The 21,175-nt window shown below is 44.8% G+C and overlaps 1 protein-coding gene across 3 annotated transcripts in view; it reads left to right on the forward strand.

Moving 5' to 3' along the window:
• Nucleotides 1–19,161: 19,161 nt before the first annotated feature.
• LCLAT1 (lysocardiolipin acyltransferase 1) overlaps nucleotides 19,162–21,175 on the forward strand; it is a 191,035-nt gene continuing 189,021 nt past the window's right edge. The window contains exon 1 of one of the 3 annotated variants that reach the window (XM_069582891.1): nucleotides 19,162–19,372. The gene's annotated coding sequence lies outside the window, so the exon portion shown is untranslated. The remainder of the gene's footprint in view (nucleotides 19,373–21,175) is intronic. The other 2 variants (XM_069582893.1, XM_069582892.1) reach the window with 2 other exon arrangements.

A 21,175-nucleotide genomic window follows, 5' to 3' on the forward strand; every position in this document is an offset into this window, starting at 1 on the left:
ATTAGGGGACATCCAAACTGAGGAGCCAGCAGATTCATGCCCCTTTCAGAAAACCAAGTCCACAGCCACGAGATACGTGGCCAGAGAGTTGACAAAACAAAAGAGACAGAGGCACATATTAAAACTGTACTCAAAGGCAGAAATCCAGACACATTCACTGATTCATCCACTGAGGATCCACTTTGGGCCAACACTGTGTTGAGAATCAGGAACTTGTGAGCAAAGGCAAGCAAGGATGGCCTGGGGAGCGTCTGACTGTTCACGGCTTGCTGGGATGTGGGTCAGCCTGCATGGCTTCAAGATCCCCAAGAAGAATAGCCATGCTGGGCCCATACTCGGGGGAGAGAAACAACACCACTGCAGTGGGGGCTTCCTTCCCACTTGGAACCCTCCATCAAGCCTCCACACAAGCAGTTTCTGCATGTTTCCAAGTTTGATAGAAAAACTAGGCAGCAAGGATGACTGTTAGGTGTGCTTTCTAAAAATGTCTTAAAGCTATATAATACAAATAGGTACTCTTCCAAACATTATTTTCACAATAATGCTGTGAATAAAATAAAATAGGTCCTATTATCACAAGAGAATAAACTGGGACTTAGAGAGAATAATTGCTCATATTCACATAGTGGCTGGGTCAGGGCAGGCCAGTAGTGATTGGGATCAATCTCCAGCTCCTCTCCCTTTCCCAGAGGTCAGGGGTAGGATGGAAAGTTCCAACCCTCTAATCACAGGATTGGTTCACCCGGCAACCACCCCCCATCCTTAGGTTACCTAGGAGCTTTCCAAAAGTCACCCCATAATACTACAACTGAGGACATGGTTTTCTGGCCTTCAGTCCAATACTCTTTCTGCATACTATCTCATACTTATTTGTTCATTCACGTGTTTATCTGTCCACCAAACGTTTATTGCATACCTACCATGTGGGAGGCACCTTGTTAAGTACTGGGGATTCACTCAACTATGCTACTTCAGGCCTATCACTTGTGCTATTGCAGGTATGTTCAGAAACTCAGGTACGGGCCCCAACAATTATATTCCAGCCTCTGACCTAGATCGATGCTCGTCAATCTTGAATGCACTTAGAATTGCCTGGGGAGCTTTTAAAAAATTTCAGTGCCCAGGCCCCATCCCAAACCAATACAATTATCATTTCTGCTGGTTTAAAAGCTCCCTTGGTGATTCTAAAGTGTAGGCAAAGTTTAGAACCGCAGTTCTTGGGAGTGAGGATAAAGCACGACCCTTTCAGCTACCTTATAGGAAGCAGTAGCCACAAACACTTGTGAACCGACGGATTCTAACAGGACTCTTCTGAACCCTGGTCTTGAACCACCTTAGCTCAGAGAGTCCTCTTTTGTCATCAGCCACTCTCTGAGGGGTAAAGATTGAGTTGAGCGTGGTGGGTGATGACTGTAATAGACAGATCCAGGAGAGCAGGTGTTCTGGCCTGACATCAGAGGCCCCAGTACATACCTCAACTTCATGCTGAGGAGAACTTGCTCTAAACATAGGGCTTGGCGTAGCTCTCCATCACTATTGCTAGTTTCTGTTTTGTTTTGCTTTTTAAATTCAAGTAGAGTTATAAGGAACAGGCTTCCCAGGTGGAACAAGTGGTAAAGGAACCACCTGCCAATGCAAGAGACATAGAGACTCGAGTTTAATCCCTGGGTTGGAAGATCCCCGCAAGGAGGGCATGGCAATCCATTCCAGTATTCCTGCCTGGAGAATCCCATGGACAGAGGAGCCTGACAGGCTCTAGTCCATACAGTCGCAAAGAGTCGGACATAACTGAAACGACTCAGCACGCATGCAGAGGTAAATGGTAGAAGAAAGAACTGAGAAGAATTAGACGGAACATAAAGAGGATCTTGCCAGGCTCATGCTTTAACTAGCTGAGATACTGAATCCTAGAGAGGGGAAATGACTTGAAACAATTAGCGAACAATGCAAAACAGGAGATGATTCTGTGCCAAAACCTGGCTGCAGACCAAAACTGCCTACTCTCAGAGCTTTTGAGGACTAATGGTTCGCCATGGGTGGTGGTATACTAGCACTTTCTTTCTAGGTTGATTGACGTTCACATTTTCATCTCCCCTGAGGCATTTAGGGGGAGCAAATTCATAACCCAAATTAGATAAAGGTAGACAGGAGAGGAAGAAAAGAAAAGCAACATTCATCTGCTAAGGATCTATTGCCCGTGTCTGCGCCTTGTAACAGCTCCATGAATCAGAAATGATTTATTACTCTCGTTTGACAGATGAGGAAACTGAGGCATAGGGAGTTAAGCTAATTTGCCTCAAATCATGGAGTGGATCAGGAGCAGTGGAACTTAACTGTGTTAGGCTCTCTCTACTGTGTTTACCACTCATGAAATCATGACTATAAACCTTAAATTCACTTTATATACCAAATTCACTTTGGTGGATTGCCTGCAGGTCTATGAACTAGACAGGGCTTTATGGTGACAAATGAAGATTGCAACATCTGCTATTCCCCCTCCTTCTTTTTCATCATACTTTTGATTTATTTATTCCTATTTCCCTAATTTTATTGGTGTGATCAACATAAGCTTAATGTGATCATCTAACGCACAGGGCCTTGGATGGGAGAAGTAGACAGAAAGGTCAAGAAATAGGAAATAAATCCAAGGTGAACCCTACAACCTGAATCAGAAGCCTAGGACAGCCCCATCAGGGATACAGTAACTAATGAAGAATTCCAGAGGAAATTGGAAATGTGAGCCCTTTCTTCAAGACATTTTCAATTTATCTAGGAATAGAAGATGCTATCTTCTAAACACATGAATACATAAATGAGGGAAACATAGGCATATTTTCTTCTTTTGAGGAAACCATGGAACCAGTTTTGGGTTTCTGGGAAAACTGGAAGCATCATTCTGTTTTAATTCACCACTTTGGATCAAGAGTGGTACATCAGTCAAAAGGGCTTTGTGATCTTGGGTATAGTAAGCATTATTTATAACCTTGTTTACAACAGTGGGGGGCTTCCACACGCTTGCCTCCTCTTGCTTGTTCATGAGCATCATCTCTCATCACCAGGCAAACAATTGCACCAGCTGAGAGACCCAAATAACACACTTACGTCAGATCCTATGTGTTGATTTGCATTGTAGAGTCTGAGATGTTTCTGGCTGAGGGAAGACCTATTTAGTAGCCTGTTAGCTCCATTTGGCATTTTTCTTAGATACCTTTCTCTCTCATGGAGAATATGGTGATTTTCAAGCTCTGCAGACTAGAATCTATTCCAGGACACTCAGAAATTTCTACTAAAAGGAGAAAGGGAAGGAACTGGCCATTTATGAAGCATCTAACCATGAACTCAATAGCCCTAAGGGGCAAGTATTATCATCCCAAATATGATAAGAGGATAAAGGAAAGGGCACTCTATCACAGGCATAGATTTTCAGCATCAGGTTAACTGACCTGGATGTATATCTTAGTTTCACTATCGCCTAGTTCTGTAAATTTTGCCAAAGTCCTTGAGCCTTAGGGATTTTTCTCATTTAATTTCTTTATACAGCTTTATTGAGGTATAATTGACATACATCTTACTGCATGTATTTAAAGTTTGCAGTTTGTTCAGTTCAGTTCAGGCGCTCAGTTGTGTCTGACTCTTTGAGATCCCATGAACTGCAGCACATTGGGCCTCCCTGTCTATCACCAACTCCCAGAGTTCACACAAACTCATGTCCATCGAGTCAGTGATGCCATGCAGCCATCTCATCCTCTGTCGTCCCCTTCTCCTCCTGCCCCCAATCCCTCCCAACATCAGGGTCTTTTCCAATGAGTCAACTCTTCGCATGAGGTAGCCAAAGTATTGGAGTTTCAGCTTCAGCATCAGTCCTTCCAATGAACACCCAGGACTCATCTCCTTTAGGATGGACTGGTTGGATCTCCTTGCAGTCCAAGGGACTCTCAAGAGTCTTCTCCAACACCACAGTTCAAAAGCATCAGCTTTCTTCACAGTCCAACTCTCACATCCATACATGACTACTGGAAAAACCATAGCCTTGACTAGACGGACCTTTGTAGGCAAAGTAATGTCTCTGCTTTTTAATATGCTATCTAGGTTGGTCATAACTTTCCTTCCAAGGAGTAAGCGTCTTTTAATTTCATGGCTTCAATCACCATCTGCAGTGATGTTGGAGCCCCCAAAAATAAAGTCTGACACAGTTTCCACTGTTTCCCCATCTGTTTGCCATGAAGTGATGGGACCAGATGCCATGATCTTCATTTTCTGAATGTTGAGCTTTAAGCCAACCTTTTCACTCTCGTCTTATTTGTTAAGTTTTGATATATGAGTGGCATATCCATAAAACCATCATCCAGTCAAAATAATCACACTGATCACCCCCAAAAGTTTTCTCCTGCTCCTCTGCAGGCTCCTCTTCCTACTCCCCTCCACCCTAGCTCCCAGCAACCACTAGACTGCTTTCTGTCTGAGTGGAGTAGACAAAAATAACATCCCCCCTCCCAAAGATGTCCATGTCCTAATCCCCTGAAAGTGAGAATCTATTACATTAAAGGGAAAGGGAGTTTGCAGGTGAGATTTTCCTGAGCCTAATATAATCACAGGGGAAAGAGGGAAGGAGGCATGAGGGTCAAAGAAGGAGATGTGATGATGGAAGCAGAGTTTGAGTCAGTGAGATATTTGAAGATGATACACGGCTGCGTGTGAAAGTGAAAGTGGAAGTAAGAGCCACAGCCAAGGAATTCAAGTGGCCTTTAAAAGCTGGGGCTTCCCTGGTGGCTCAGAGGTTAAAGCGTCTGCCTGCAATGCAGGAGACCTGGGTTTGATCCCTGGGTCGGGAAGATCCCCTGGAGAAGGAAATGGCAACCCACTCCAGTATTCTTGCCTGGAGAATCCCATGGGTGGAGGAGCCTGGTGGGCTACAGTCCATGGGGTCGCAAAGAGTCAGACACAACTGAGTGACTTCACTTTCACTTAAAAACTGGAAGAGGCAAGGAAATAGATACCCTCTTAGACCTTCTAGAAGAATGCAGCATTCAGGAATGCTGATACTACCCAGTGTGTTAGGCTGATTGGTGACCCTCAAAAATACCCAGTGCTAATTCTTGTAACCTAAGAATGTTACTTTATATAGCAAAGGGACTTTAAATTCTATTGGGAAAGGAATAAACACCTTTATTACATGAGCTAAGATAGGAGGTAAGAGGATTTAAGCTGTTACAGGAAAGCCCAAAGGAATTTTTTGGCCAACCCAATAACTGAATATTCATCGGAAGGACTGATGCTGAAGCTGAAACTCCAAACTTGGCCACCTGTTGTGAAGAGCCGACTCATTGGGAAAGACCCTGATGCTGGGAAAGATTAAAGGTAGGAGGAGACAAGGGAGACTGTTGATGAGATGGTATCACTGACTCAATGGCATCACTGACTCAATGTTCATGAGTCTGAGCAAACTCCAGGAGATTGTGAAAGACAGGGAAGCCTGGAGTGCTGCAGCCCATGGGGTCACAAAGAGGTGGATACGACTTAGCAACTGAATAACAACAATACATTAGATTGAGAATTTTGAGAGGAGATTATCCTGGATTATTTGGGTGGGCCGTAAATGTCATCACAAGTGTCCTTAAAAGAGGAAGACAGCGGTTTTCTTTTATGGAAAAGAAGGTGATGAGATACTGGAAGTAGAGATTGACATGATGTTTATGAAGGTGAAGGAAGGGGCACAAACTAAGACAGTCACTAGAAGCTGAAAAAGGTAAGGAAATGGATTCTCCCCTCAGAGCCTCCAGAGGGAAACAGCATGGCCAGTAAAATTGATTTTGGTCTCCTGGCCTCTAGGAAGAGAATGAATTTGTGTTATTTGAGGCCACTGAGTTTGTGGAAATCTGCTACAGCAGCAATAGGAAATGAATACACTGAGTCTTTGTTTCATATCTGTAAAGTGAGGACAATACATCTTTTCTGGGGTTATAGTAAAGTTAAATAATTGAACTCCATAAAGATAAGATTCTAGTCCTCCTTTGCCTCTTATTCCTTTTACCTCAACTCTGAGAGCGTGTGGTCTTTGATATAAGTTATCCTAACAGAGGTGGCCTTTGTTGTAGGCACTATGGTAGGAAGACTAGGGGACATATGAACTGACTGTGGAGAAGCAGAGTAAGACCTGACCAGTTGGAGTCCAGGGACAATAAATTCAGAGTTGGTCCCTGAGTAGAGAAGGCAAATAGGTAGAAAACCACCAAAGGAAGTAGGTTATGGGGAAGGGTTTCGTTTTTAAAGGTGGGTTTTGTTATTATTCAGGACCAGTGAGACAACAGATCAGGGGATTGCCATTGAGAAAATAGGTTGTTACCGTTCCCAAGAGGAGGGGCGGCTACATGGGGAAGTACCTGATTCAGTCAGGAGTCAGAGTGGTGGAAGACAAGGTGGGCCCTTATTGTGGTTTCCTTGGGAAGGAATGGGGGAGATAGGATAAGTGGTTTAGGATTGGCTGGTTTGAATAATTTCAGCAGGCTCTGGGGGATTTGGGCTGTCTCAATTAGTCTGGTACCTGGTCTTGGGGGATTAGGGAAGGGAAAATTGCCTAGAGTTGGATGTAAGGGTGTGTGTGTGTGTATGTTTGTGTGTTGAGGCAAGTCAGAGTAAGCCCTGGATGGTTGGTTTACATATAAAAAGTATGTACGTTCCCCATTCCTTGTGATCCTATGCACTGAAGCCTGCCAGGGTCCGCTGTCCATGGGATTCTCCAGGCAAGAATATTTAAATGGGTTGCCGTGCTCACCTCCAAAGGATCTTCCCAACTCAGGGACAGAACCCCGACTTCTGCAATTCCTGCATTGCAGGGGTATCCTTTCCCAGTGAGCCACCATGGAATCCCACATAGAAAGCACTCCCAGGCTAGCTGTTCGCTATCTCTAGGAATGAGGCCTCAGATGCCAGCGCATCAGGAATGCAGAAGATAAGAAAATGTATTAGGTACAGTTTTCTGGGTGGCCTTCCCAAGCAGATTATGAGGACATCAGGGGTATAATTCAATGAAGGTCATAAATAGATGTTGAAAGAACTTGAATTGGGTCTTAAAGTTTATTACTATTTAGAAAAACAACCGACAAGAGGTAACAGGCATTTCTTTTGGGAAGATAGCATAAGTAATTTCTCAGAGAATGACACTGGGCTGAAAGTTTACCTGCAGCATAGGATGTGACAGACCCTTGGCTGGTTGCTCAATTTCTATTCCCAACCCCACCTTTCTTTTGAAACCTCCCCATACAAAGACTAGGGTGCCAGATACTTGCACTCTCTTTGTAGAGGTGGCCATGTGACTAAGTTCTGGCCAGTGAGACAATTGGGGACATTTGTTATGAAATTTCTGGGAAGGAGATTTCTTCCAGGAAAAAAAGATAAAGCCTCACAAGGAGAACACCTTCTCCTCTGTTTACTATTTCCTGCCCCTGGATGTGAGTGTAATGCCTGGAGTTGTGGCAACCATCTTGTGGCTATGAGGCAGCAACCATGAAAATGTAAAGTCAACACACTTTACACTGGCAAAGCAGAAGGATGGAAAGAACCTGGGTCCTTGCTATCATCCTTGAGTTACAGAACCAATTAGGAGACTACTTACCTCTAGAGTTCAAATTAAGTAACAATAAATGTCCTTGTGGCTTAAGCCATTGCAAATTGAATTTGATGATACTTTGGGCTGAAAGCATTCTCTACAGATATAGAGAGTTTGCTTTAAATAATAGAAAGGTGAGCTTCCCTGGTGGCTTGGTTGGTAAAGAATCCACCTGCAATGCAAGAGACCAGGGTTCAGTTCTTGGGTTGGGAAGATCCCCTGGAGAAGGAAATGGCAATCCATTCCAATATTCTTACCTGGGAAATTCTGTGGACAGAGGAAACTGGTGGGGGTTGGGGGGTGGGGGGCTACAGTTCATGGGGTTACAAGAGTTGAACACAACTTAGTGACTAAACCACCCATCAGGAGAAAGATCTGTGTTGGATGAGCGGCTAGATTTGCTTTCTTGCATTTTAATTTTTTTAGCCTAAGTGAGATTTCAGTTCATCAATATATCAGTTAGGGTTTTAGCAAGAAACAGAAGGAATGACTAGAGAGAGTTAAAGGCATTACTACAAAGGTGTATATTGACTAAGCCAAAGCCTTTGACTGTGTGGACCACAATAAACTATGGGAAATTCTGAAAGAGATGGGAATACCAGACCACCTGACCTGCCTCTTGAGAAACCTGTATGCAGGTCAGGAAGCAACAGTTAGAACTGGACATGGAACAACAGACTGGTTCCAAACAGGAAAAGGAGTACGTCAAGGCTGTATATTGTCACCCTGCTTATTTAACTTATATGCAGAGTACATCAAGAGAAATGCTGGGCTGGATGAAGCACAAGCTGGAATCAAGATTGCCAGGAGAAATATCAATAACTTCAGATGTGCAGATGACACCACCCTTATGGCAGAAAGTGAAGAGGAATTAAAAAGCCTCTTGATGAAAGTGAAAGAGGAGAGTGAGAAAGTTGGCTTAAAGCTCAACATTCAGAAAACTAAGATCATGGCATCTGGTCCCATCACTTCATGGCAGATAGATGGGGAAACAGTGTCAGACTTTATTTTTTGGGGCTCCAAAATCACTGCAGATGGTGACTGCAGCCATGAAATTAAAAGACGCTTACTCCTTGGAAGGAAAGTTATGACCAACCTAGATAGCATATTCAAAAGCAGAGCTATTACTTTGCCAAGGTCCGTCTAGTCAAGGCTATGGTTTTTCCAGTGGTCATGTATGGATGTGAGAGTTGGACTGTGAAGAAGGCTGAGCCCCGAAGAATTGATGCTTTTGAACTGTGGTGTTGGAGAAGACTCTTGAGAGTCTCTTGGACTGCAAGGAGATCCAACCAGTCCATCCTGAAGAGATCAGTCCTGGGTATTCATTGGAAGGACTGATGTTGAAGCTGAAACTCCAGTACTTTGGCCACCTCATGCAAAGAGCTGACTCACTGGAAAAGACCCTGATGCTGGGAGGGCAGGAGGAGAAGGGGATGACAGAGGATGAGATGACTGGATGGCATCACCAACTCGATGGACATGAGTTTGTGTGAACTCCGGGAGTTGGTAATGGATAGGGATGCCTGGCATGCTGCAATTCATGGGGTTACAAAGAATCGGACACGACTGAGCAACTGAACTGAACTGAACAAAGGTGTAATCAGCCAATGATGAAGCATCCTGGGGCTAGATACAATAAATTAGGCTGCCACACAGTGGGCCTTGCTCAAGGGAAAAGGAGGGAATGAGGCCCAGAACTCCTCAAAGCTGAGCTGTAGGAGAGAAGTGAAAGTGAAAGTTGCTCAGTCCTGTCTGACTCTTTGCATGGAATTCTCTAGGACACAATACTGGAATGGGTAGCCTTTCCCTTCTCCAGGGGATATTCCCAGGGATCGAACCCAGGTCTCCCGCATTGGAGGCAGATTCATTACCAGCTGAGCCACAGTGGAAGCAAAGGAGAAGTGAGGTGGCCTTCAGTTCAGTTCAGTTGCTCAGTCATGGCCTTCAGTTCAGTTCAGTTGCTCAGTCATGTCTGACTTTTTGCCACCCCATGGACTGTAGCACGCCAGGCCTTAAGTAGTGTATGAAGCCACCTCCACCGTCTAATCCCACGGGGAGGGAGGGAGTCAAGAGAGCAACTCTCTTCTCTTTCTCAGTCCACCCTGCAGACTCCTTCCAGCCTCACCTTGGCTTAACTCTGCCAGAGACAAAAGAACAGGGAGCCAGAAGATGCAAGCTGGATAAGTCCTTGGCATAATATGTGGGGGTGGGGATAGGGGAAGCAGTTAGAGGAGCAAAAAGAGAATAATCAGAATTCATTTCCACCACTGGTCTGTGTTAATGCAAAATTGTCACTTCTAAGGTACTCCTTTTAGCACCAAGGTTCCTCCCAAACTACCAAAGACTTGGCTGCCTTCTCAGGAAATCAAAACCTTGGATTTCAAATACCTTTTGAATTCCAGAAAATCACTGGGTAACACAGAGGATGCTAAGTCCCAGCCATAGGGAGACTGCGGGTAGAAGCTCTAAGCCTTCAGTTCAGTATCTGTGGCCTCTGCCAGCTCTGGGCTGCCTGTTCCTTCTACTCATTACCACTGAAGAGCCGTCCCAGTGTTATTGGCTGCAGCTCACTTGGCTCTTTTCTGAGGTCTGTTATTGAGCACAGGTTTTGCACCTTATTGCTCTCACATTTTGAAGAGGAGGAAGCCGTTACACAGGCATAGAGAGTACCCCAATAATAATAAAAGAGCAACAGAACGAGGAATTGGGATTCCTTGCTTGTCACACGGCCTCTCTGAACGCTGCAGAGAGTGCCCTATTAAATCTGATTGTTAAGTCGATGGCTCATAAGGCTGAGAAATCCATCAGTTATGATACTCTGTTGCAGGAGTCAGGGAGGATTCAGAAACCTCTGGGGAAAATGACTTTTCTGGGCAGCAGAGAAGGTTAACCCCATCTCTTAAGCTCATAGGCACCTCAAAGGGGTTTTTCACTTTCTCCTTCCTTAAATTAAGAATTAAAGATTTTAAATTAAATTAAAATAAAATAAAATAAAATGGTAACACATACATCTGGCTAAAATGCTGTCTGTATGAAAGGAAATATCATGATGTATCCATGTGCTGCGTCCAGTTTCTCTTCCCAGAGGCAACTACAGCTGTGGTTCTTGCAGAGCCTTCCCAGATATTCGGAGCATATTTGATCATAGATGTATTCTCTCTCTCTTTTTTTTTTTTGGCCTCTCCGCATGGCTTGTGGGATCTTAGTTGCCCAGTCAGGGTTGGAAACCACACTCCCTGCAGTGGCAGTGCTGTTTTAGCCTTTGGAGTGCCAGTGAAGCTCTGAAAAAACTGACATTTACTTAGTATTTATGTTGTATCTAGAGTGGATATTGTTGGTGCTCTACTCAGATGGGGCACTGGTCGCCCAGCTGCTGTGACCACTGGCAGCTGATGGCTCACAGCTGTCCCTGGGCTCCAAGGATTCCTTGCAGCCAAAAAGGAGCTGCCTTACTCAGCTAGTTATGCACCCTACTCTCCGGTGCAGTTGATGCCTGGAACCCTGTCTCAAAGTTGAATAACCCTGTGGTATAATTCACGCTCCAGAACTTCTGTTAGATCAGGCTGAAGTTAGTCTCCTGGTGAGACTAGATTCTCAATTTTTTCTCCTGCTTCTATTACTCCCCTGCTCTTGAGAGCAATACTTCAAAGAATAATCTGTACAAGGGTACTTGCCTTAGGTCCTGCTTCTAGGAAGTCTTCTTAAGAGAGCTGGTTCTAGAAAACAGACTCTAAAGATGGAATTCTGAAGATAAACCATTTGATGGCAGGGTGGTGATGAGGATCCATCAGTCACTGGTTATAGGTGGAATATTGATTGTTTCTGATGTGCTATGGTATGGCACATTGCTTCTGGTGAGCCAGGAAAGGACGCAGGTGGAAAAGGATTCACTGGCTGGTGCAAAGTCCCTGGGGTTTGAGAGATATGGAGCAAATTAGTATCTACAAGGACTGTGGAAATGGGTGACTGTTGCTAAGCAAGCAATGTGTATGAGTCTGAAGGCTTTTTTTAAAAAAAAATTTATTTATTTGGCTGTGTGGCATGTGGGATCTTAGTTTCCTAACCAAGGATCAAACCTGCATTCTGTCCATTGGAAGCATGGGATCTTAACCACTGGACAACCAGGGAAAGTCCCCCCAAAGGCTTCTTACAGAAGCATTTAAAGAAATTCTCACCATCTACAGCCAGAGGACAGCCAGGGCTGAAGATCAGACATAGGGCGTAGCTGTAAGAGCGACAGAAGTTCAGAGAAGCTTGTCGTCTCTGCTTGGTAAATCACCAATGCCAAGGTCACCACCTTGACAGGAAACAAGTAGAACCCTGAGAAGACAAGAGATAAGTGCTGGCCACGTTGTGAAGAAAGGGAGCCCTGGTGCCCTGTTGTGGGAATGTAAACTGATGCAGTTGTTATGGAGATTCAGTATGCAGTATGCTATGGAGTATGGAGAGTCCTCAAAAGATTAAGAATAGAATTACTACATGATCCAACAACCTACCTCTGGTTATACATCCAAAGGAAATGAAACCACTATCTCAAAGATATACCTATACCCCCATGTTCATTGCAGCATTATTTATAATAGCCCAGACATGGAAGCAACCTAAGGGTCCACTAACAGATGAATGGATAAAGAAACTGTTTTATATATATAAACCATATATATATATTATATATATACACACACACATTAAAAATATTATCCAGCCATAAAAAGAAGGGAATTCTGCCATTTGCAACAACATAAAAGAAGGCATTATGCCAAGTGAAAAAAAGTAAGACAGAGAAAGACCAATACTATATGATTTCACTTATATGTGAAATCTAAAAATGACTGAACTCATAAAAACAGAGTAGATTGGTGACTGCCAGAGGTCGGGGGAGGGATGTGCAGCAAGAGGTGAAGGTGGTAAAAGGGTATAATCTTCCAGTTATAAGATAAATAAGCTCTGGGGGGCTAATATACAGCCTGGTGACTATCATTCACAATACTGTACCTGTATACTTGAAAGTTGCTAAGAGGGTAGATTTTCAAAAAGTTCTTACCACACACACAAGATAACTATGTGAGGTGAGAGATGGGCCAATTATTTCTCGTGGTCATCATTTCAGCAATATATGTATATGGCAAACCGTCACATTGTATACCTTAAATTGACATAGTGTTATATGTCAATTTTATCTGAGTAAAGCGAGGAAAAAACCTTGAAACCTGGGAATGGGATATCTGAGTAGATGTACTTGAGAATCCTAAAACTTCAGATTCTCTAAGCTGTCTGGGCCGGCAGAAGTAGGTCTCTCTGCCTTGTTGGAAGAAAGAGGCAACCCTTACTTAAAATGCGTCAGATCTCACCTTGGCCTCACCAGGCAAGTTCTGGGGCTATAAGGAAGAGAAAGGATTCTATGCCACAGGGGCTGTAGGTCCTGACCCACCAGACTACATTCTGCCTACATGTAGAACCTGAGGCGCTGGATTAAGGGCACAGAGCACATAAAGCTAGTTCAGAGGAATTTGCCAGTGAGGCCTGTTCCCATGACATAGTATTTAAGAACGTGGTAGGAGCTCTAGGACTCAGTTCTAATATACTGCTGGCATGGTACTTGGAAGTTGGGAAAAGCAATGACCACATTAAATAAAGCAGAGCTGCCAGAACAGTCATAGCAGAATATGGATGTGGGAATCAAAAAATTCCAGGAAACAAGCATCCTAAAATGCATCTACCAAACAAGACCAGAAAGCTTTCAGTTGACTCTCTTCTTCAGGAGGGCCTGGATAACTGTCCAGGTGATAGCAAATGCCCTGGAAAGGGGACCAGCATCATTGAGATGCTCAGTTGTGTTTGTCCTCTGCAGCTCAGGGCTCATGCTTTTATAGAATAAGATCTAGTAGCAGTGGAGAGGACAGGATCCTAGCATAGTAGAGACAACTACGAGAAGCAGTGGTGACCTGATTACCATAATGGATAGTAAGGATCAACCTGATTGATGGCAATGTCTAGTAGAACGCAGTATTTCAAGGGACAAGATAGATGGGTAGACAGAAAGGATACTGATTAACACACAATCAGTTCAGTTCAATCACTCAGTGGTGTCTAACTCTTTGTGACCCCATGGACTGCAGCATGCCAGGTCTCCCTGTCCATCACCAACTCCTGGAGTTTACTCAAACTCATGTCCATCGAGTCGGTGATGTCATCCAACGATCTCATCCTCTGTCGTCCCCCTCTCCTCCTGCCCTCAATCTTTCCCAGCATCAGGGTCTTTACAAATGAGTCAGTTCTTTGCATCAGGTGGCCAAAGTATTGGAGTTTCAGCTTCAGCATCAGTCCTTCCAATGAATATTCAGGACTGATATCCTTTAGAATAGACTGGTAACACACAATAAGAAGAGATTAATAGTAGAAGGCTGGGGTCAACATTATTCCAATGAAAAGTTATAATAACTTGCATGATTTAAAGACCTGAGCCTGTACGCAAACCTAGAATGCATGAACCAAAGGAAAGACTACGTGTCTATGAGAAAGAACGTGAACACCAGGGCAAGTGAGTACAGATTTTTTTTCAGTTCTTCTCCAAAGTGATTTATGGTTATTTTCTTGGATGGGAAAGAGGACTAATCTAATATTTTGAGGGATGTTGGATACAGGGTCTAAGTTGATGAGGATACCCAGGAGTCCGAAGCACCAGTAGGCCCTCCTATTAGAGGAGGGACATATTGGAATCAGATAATAAACAGAGACTTCACCCAGGTCTGTCTGAGAGTGGGCTCACTGGCTCCTTTTATCAAACTGGTGGTCATGTCCTTGATTCCCAAATGTATGATTGGAATGGATGCACTTAGAAGTTGCCAGGATCCTCACATTGGTCCTTAGACCAAAAGTCTGTAGAGTGAGAGCTACTGTAGTAGGAAAAGCCAAGGAAAGCCCCTGGAACTGTGTCACCTCTGCCCCAACCAAGTAGTAAACCACAACAACGTTCAGAGGAAGATAACATTCACGTGGGCAAGAACACAATTCTACTTTTATAGTCTTGCTCCAGGGCTATGTTTATTTTCTTGTTTTCTGTCAGAATACATTCCAAAGGGACCCAGGCCATCTGGCCATTCCACAGAACATCACATTAGTCTATCATAGAGAAATAGCATGTTGCTTGGGCCTGACAAGCAAGAAATGCAAGTAATCTGGATGTCTTGATGAGATACACGCTTTCCAGAGGGTGAATAAGCCCCATAAAAATTCAGAAGCCTGCTACACTGATGAAAATTTTAAATGGCAATTACTACTTTTAACATTTTGAGATAATTTTAGATTGATAGGAGAGATTGCAAGAAGAACACAGATTTCTGCAAGCATTTTACCCAGCTTGCCTTTATATTAACATCTAATATAAGCATAGAACATATATCAAAACTAAGAAAATAACCTTGTTGCTGGGCCGTGCTTCAGTCATTTCTCATTCTTTGCGATCCTATGGACTCTTGCCCACCAAGATCCTCTGTCCATGAAATTCTCCAGGCAAGAATACTGGAGTGGATTGCCATGCCCTCCAGGGGATCTTTCTGACCCAAGGATCAAACCCGCATCTCTTATATCTCCTGCATCGGCAGGTGGGTTCTTTACCACTAGCACCACTGGGGGAAGCCCAACCTCGGTACAATACTATTCTCCAGAGCACAGACTTTGTGTGGATGGTGAAGAGGTCCAATGGTCAAAGGCATGCCAGAGATTTTTCTCCACAGTAAAGGACAACTTACCTTCTACAACTAAGAAAGAGTGCTTGGTAGATCTCTTCAGGTTAAGGTGGAAGGTTTCTAGTTTTAAGAAGGGCTCAGATCCATAAAGGACTCAGTAGCAGGTCCAGCCTCATTACAAGCAGTCCCGTGATTTGTGCTCTATCACTTGGCACATCTCACGATACTAGAAGTATCTGTGGTAGAGAAAAGGCCAACTGGAGTCTCTGGCAAGACCCAAAAGAAGAGACACAGCGCAGCCCATTACAGTTCTGGAGAACGGCCGAACCAACTGGGGGAGAGAAACATACACATTTGAAAAGCATCTACACTGGTGGTCCAATGATTAGACTTGGTGCTGGATGGGCTGGGACTGGGGGGTGGGGGAGGGCAGAGACCTGTCCAAAGGCCTACTCCCCCCTCTGACAATTAGGGGATAACAGTTTTATAGACAGGGAATTCCCTGAGCAGTGGGTAAAGAATCTGCCTGGGTCGGGAAGATCCCCTGGAGAAGAAAATGGCAACCCACTCCAGTATTCTTGCCTGGAAAACCCTAGAGACAGAGGAGCCTGGTGGGCTACAGCCCATGGGGTTGCAAGAGTTGGACATGATTTAGCGACTAAATCACCACCAGTTTTATAGACCTATAGAGAGGGGTGGGTGTGGGGGTGTACATGCAGAAACAGCATAGTCAGCTCTGACAGTTATTTGAACGCGATCAATGGTGGTCTGAAGCATCATCTTGATTAAGTACAATTAATCTTTTCATTCCAGGGCTGGTTTGTTCCCATTTCCTTGAAGCCAGTTCTCAGAATTGTGGCAGCTTATGTCATGGCTACAGGCTGGTCACCAGGTAGTTAACTCCTTCCACCTGGTAGGGGTTTCAGTATCTATACAACAGCTCATAGGGTATGGCTCAGAATATTATCTATAGCCCTTAAGAAGGAAATAAACATCCTTGACTTTGTGTAATGACTAGCCTATTATTATTTGGTCTTCTTTGGCTGTTTTTCTTTGTTTCTGCATTTTCCTCACTTTCTGATTAAACTTATTATTTAAAGTTTTTCCTCAGACAAAAGGCAGGTGAAAGTTATGGTAGGGAAGGACTACAGAGTCCTGCTCCATTTCAAAGGGGTTTATGAGGGTCTTTTGGTATTTATAACAAGCTTCTCTGAGCCTGTGTTTAAGCTAATGAATTGACTCTGGGAGAAGGGAAGCTGGTTGCCAGAGGAACAAACTCTGAGATTGGAGGCTTGAAACTTTCAACTCCACCCTTCAACCTCCCGGGCAGGGATTGAGTTAATCATTAGCGGTCAGTGATTTCATCAATTATGCCAAGATTGAAGGCAGGAGAAGGGGATGACAGAAGATGAGATGGTTGGATGGCATCACCGACTGAATGGATATGAATTTGAGTAAACTCTGGGAGTTGGTGATGGACAGGGAGGACTGGCATGCTGCAGTCTATGGGGAAGCAAAGAGTCGGACACGACTGAGTGACTGAACTGAACTGAATGAAATCTCCATTAAAAAAAACACTGACAACAGTTTCTGAGAGCTTCCTGGTTCTTGTGAACAGCGGAGTGCTGGGAGTGCAACACACCCAGAGGGGGAAGCTGAGTCCCCTCGCCACAGCCCAGACCTTGCCCTATGCCTCTCTTCCATTTGACTGTTCTGAGCTATATCCTTTAGAATAAGCCAGTAGACAGAAGTAAAGCGTTCTCCTGAGTTCTGTGATCTGTTCTAGCAAACTGGACCCTGAGCAGGGTATTGTGGGATGTCCTGATTTACAGCCAGTTTGTCAGAAGTACCCAAGGTCTAGACTTCCCACTGGCATTTGAAGTAGGGAGCAGAGTTGCAGAACTAAGCCTTGAACCTCTGGGGTCTGCACTACTTTGGAGTTGTGAGTGTCAAAACTGAATTACCTTGCAGAACACTCGGTGCGTGTCCACAGAGCATTGGAGAATAGCTTGGTGTGGAAAAGCCACACACGTGGTAAACAAGAGCTAATGCCTTTAGTCTCTACAGTTTTGACCCTTTTCCTTCAGGTTCCACTGCTCCATTCCTCAAAAACTCCTAAGGCTAGGGAATTGAGATAGAGAAGAAACCAGGATGACTCATCAAGTCAGTTAATGTTCTGACTTGATGTCAGAAGTCAGTTCTTCATCAGTTGGCACTGTTTATTCTAGGAGTTACAAAGATGCAAAGATAAACTATTATATAATTCCTTCTTTCAAAAATCCATCTCCAAGGCTTTCAGGATTTCCCCCCTGGCCTCTAATAACAACAAATTAAAAAACTTGTCGGGGTGAGCGGAGGAGGTAAGACTTTAGATAACTTTTTTTCCTAGCAATCTTATATTAAAGATTTTTTTAAAATGAGGCTTAAGGTCACAGGGGTAATTGATAGAGCTGGCTTCTGTCTTGGTGTTTCCCTCTGTGTTTAATCTTCATTTTCTAACACAATTTCAAATTTCAATATTTCTGAATAAAACTGGAGAGTTTGTGAAGCTGATTTTAGAAAAAGAACATGTAAACTTTTGATTCACAGAGAGTTTGGAGTATAATTTTTTGTTTGTTTGGTGGACCCTGTGGCTTGTGGGATCTTAGTTCTCTGATGAGGGATCAAACCCAGGCCTCAGCAGTGAGAGAACAAAGTCCTGACCACTGGTCCACCAGGGAACTCCAACGGAGTATAATTTAGCTATACTGAAGCTATGCATCCCAAACCTAGATGTTCATTATTGTTACACTCCATATTTCGTGAGGACAGGAATTCTGTATTTTGAAAAAAAATTCTTTCCCCTCTGTACTCTGATGAATAAATGAGCAAAGTCCATAAACATAGGTAAAGTGGCTAAGTGTGTGATGGGTAGTTAAATTTATTCTTTTTAGGGTTTTTAATCAGTGAATCTTTGTTGAAAACTAGCAAGAGGAAGGCACTATGCAGGAAATGAAAAAAGGCTTAACTGCAGTCCCCAACATCATGGAGCTTCAGAGTTTAGTAGGTTAAGGAACAGATGTCTCAGGACAGAAAGTGGCAGTGAAAGCCTTCTGTGAGGGATGCTCAAAGGAGGTAAAGTTTCCCTCTGACTGGGAAAACTTCATGCTAGGGAGAGCGTGGTGCTGCGCATCACGACCTGAATTCTAGAACTGGTTCTATTACTGATCTGCCTCTGTAGGTTAGGCTTTGTGGACAAAGAGTATCACCAGCCATATCAGTAAAGACAGGATGTTGTGGCCATCAGCCACTGTCCCCCGCCCCCACCCCGCCCAGATAGTTAAGGCGCCTGTCGGAGGAACTATTTCAGTGAGCCCAGACTCTTGCGTCTTTCCATAGGTAAAGTGCTAACTTCATTAATTTAAGCTGTCTGGCTTTTAATTAACAGTATTTTTTTTTTTTTAATATTCCGACTACCTAGTTTTTGTTGCAAATAAGTTCCTAAATATCCTGGCTCCTCTCTTTTCTCTTCTGAACAGCCCCTCAGAGCGATATGAAAGGCTGCCTCCTGGGCTTAAGTCCTCAGTATGTTCCTCCAGGAAAACTCAATTCTCAATTTTTAGGTCATACATTTTCCCACAGTACACAGTTTAAATTAAGCTCCCCAGATTTCTATTGTCACTCTGAAACTCTAGGGGTTAGAGGGAAAATGACCTTCAGATTTCCTATTTCTTATTGCTACTCGCCCCTACACCCCCTCGCTCTCTAAGTCCCTCTTCTGGAGGCCAGATGGAGAAATGAAGGTGGTCCCTTTAAGGGAGCCCTCAGTGTCTGGCCTCGGGAAGCCCCAGGCAGGGAGCAGGGGCGGGGCTCCGGGGACCCGGGCTTCCCACGCAGCCGGGGACGCCGCTGCGTCATGGCGCTCACAGCCAATCAGGATGAAGCCTGTCTGGACGCATTACTAGGGCGACGGGCCCGACGCCTCCTGCTTCGGGATGAATTAGCGGCGGGTTCTGCACCCAGGTTGTGACCTCCACGGATTCTGCAGCTCACCCACGCGCTCTCCACTGCGTCGCGCGTAGTCCTCTGCTGGCCACAGGTAAGAAGCTGGAGCCGTCAGGTGGGGGTTCCGGCGCCGGGAAAATGGCGGCGGCGGTCGGGGGATCCCCGGTTGGCGGAGGGGGAGCAGTCCCATGGCTCTTCCCTGGACCGCGGGCCTCCCTGGGATGCGACCGCCTGTAACGGTCACTTGACGGGGAATTGAGGTCCGGATGCGGGTGGCTGTGTCACCGGCTCAGGTGAGAGGAGGCGTGGGGAAGCGATTCCCGGAGGCTGGCGGAGGCGTCGAGGGCCACAGAGCCGCTCGGCCGGCTCGATGGGCCGCTTTGCTCGGTGTTTACAGAAAGCGCACCAACACGTCCCTGCTACAGACCTGGGCGAGTCCAGGAGCTGCACCGTTGCGAACACAGTCCAGCCTTTCACTGTTAGATCGGATGTACAAAAGGTCCCAAGTGGCCGCCACGTGCGAGGCTTAGATGTGAACTGGAGAAGGCAGGGGCTGGAACTGGTTAATCTGTATCCTCCAGGCGCCTGCTTGTAGGTGACAGGGGCAGTGCCACGAAAGGAAGGGTAGGCCCCAACGAGGAGCTGATGTCAAGTCCGATCATTAAGGCGAGTGTCTGAGCTCCTGCTTCTCCATTGGAAGAGAAGAAGTAAAAAGTTTGGGCGCTTAGGTGGTTGGGGAGACAGTCTTCCTCCTTGTACTTTCTGGGTTCAGGTGGGTTCCCCGGGGGCATTGCCCCTGCCTTCGAAGTTCTTTAGCTCTATTCCACGTGCACGTGGCTGCATGTACAATTGAGGATTTGTTGCCAAAATCTTGGCTCTCTGTACACCAAAGCCAAACAAATAGACAGAGTTATGGAAGAGAAAGAAAGGGTAGCTTTATTACTTTGCCAGGAGGCAAAGCAGGAGCTCAGTACGCTAGCGGGAGAGGTTATGTAGTCAGACAGCAGTTTGTGATAAGGATCAAGGCGGTGACAGTCTTGTATTTACATCTTCTGAGAAGTTTCAAAACGGTGGGGGTTGCTAACAAGATGAGGGGTATGTACAGGGTCTCAGCAGGTCAGTCTCCTAATCTTGATGAGCCTCTCTGTTCCCTTTAATCTTTGCCTCAGGTGGTTACCCTTGCTGTTCCTCCTACCCTTTGGAACTCAGAGAAGGTCGTGGGAGGCTGGAATCTTGCCTACAAGGAATGGGGAACAAAAGAGGTCTCCATGCCCAGGAGCCCAACCGGGCCCTGCTCAGTATCAGACTGACATTCAGTTTAAGCTCAGGAATGTAACGTGAAAGTGAAGTCGCTCAGTCATGTCCGACTCTTTGCGACCCCATGGACTGCAGCCTACCAGGCTCCTCTGTCCATGGGATTCTCCAGGCAAGAACACTGGAATGGGTTGCCATTTCCTTCTCCAGGGGATCTTCCCCACCCAGGGATCGAACCCAGGTCTCCTGCAATGCAGGCAGACGCTTTAACCTCTGCACCATCAGGGAAGCCCTTATAGAAGGGCTGTAAGGTCTTACAGAAATGAAATTTTGTCCATTTGTGTCAGTCCCTTATTTGAGCAAAGGCTTGTCATGATATATGAGGAAGCACAAATCAATAATTGAAGAAGGTTTTAAGTTTTTATTAAACTCTTCAAGAGAGTACTTTGCCAGATGACTTTTACAACATAATTTATGTTAGATGTTAAGATTTATTGCTTTGATGTATTTTTCTGGTTTCTGTTTATAGAAAAAAGGTAACATTGGTTCTTTCATTGAGCCTTGGTGGAACTGCCCAGCCAAGTCCTTGGGATATAAAGATTAATTGCTGATCCTGAGTGAGACAGAGAAGTTTGATTCACTA

The sequence above is a fragment of the Ovis canadensis genome, chromosome 3 (assembly GCF_042477335.2).
Source record: "Ovis canadensis isolate MfBH-ARS-UI-01 breed Bighorn chromosome 3, ARS-UI_OviCan_v2, whole genome shotgun sequence".
NCBI classification, from domain to species: domain Eukaryota; kingdom Metazoa; phylum Chordata; class Mammalia; order Artiodactyla; family Bovidae; genus Ovis; species Ovis canadensis.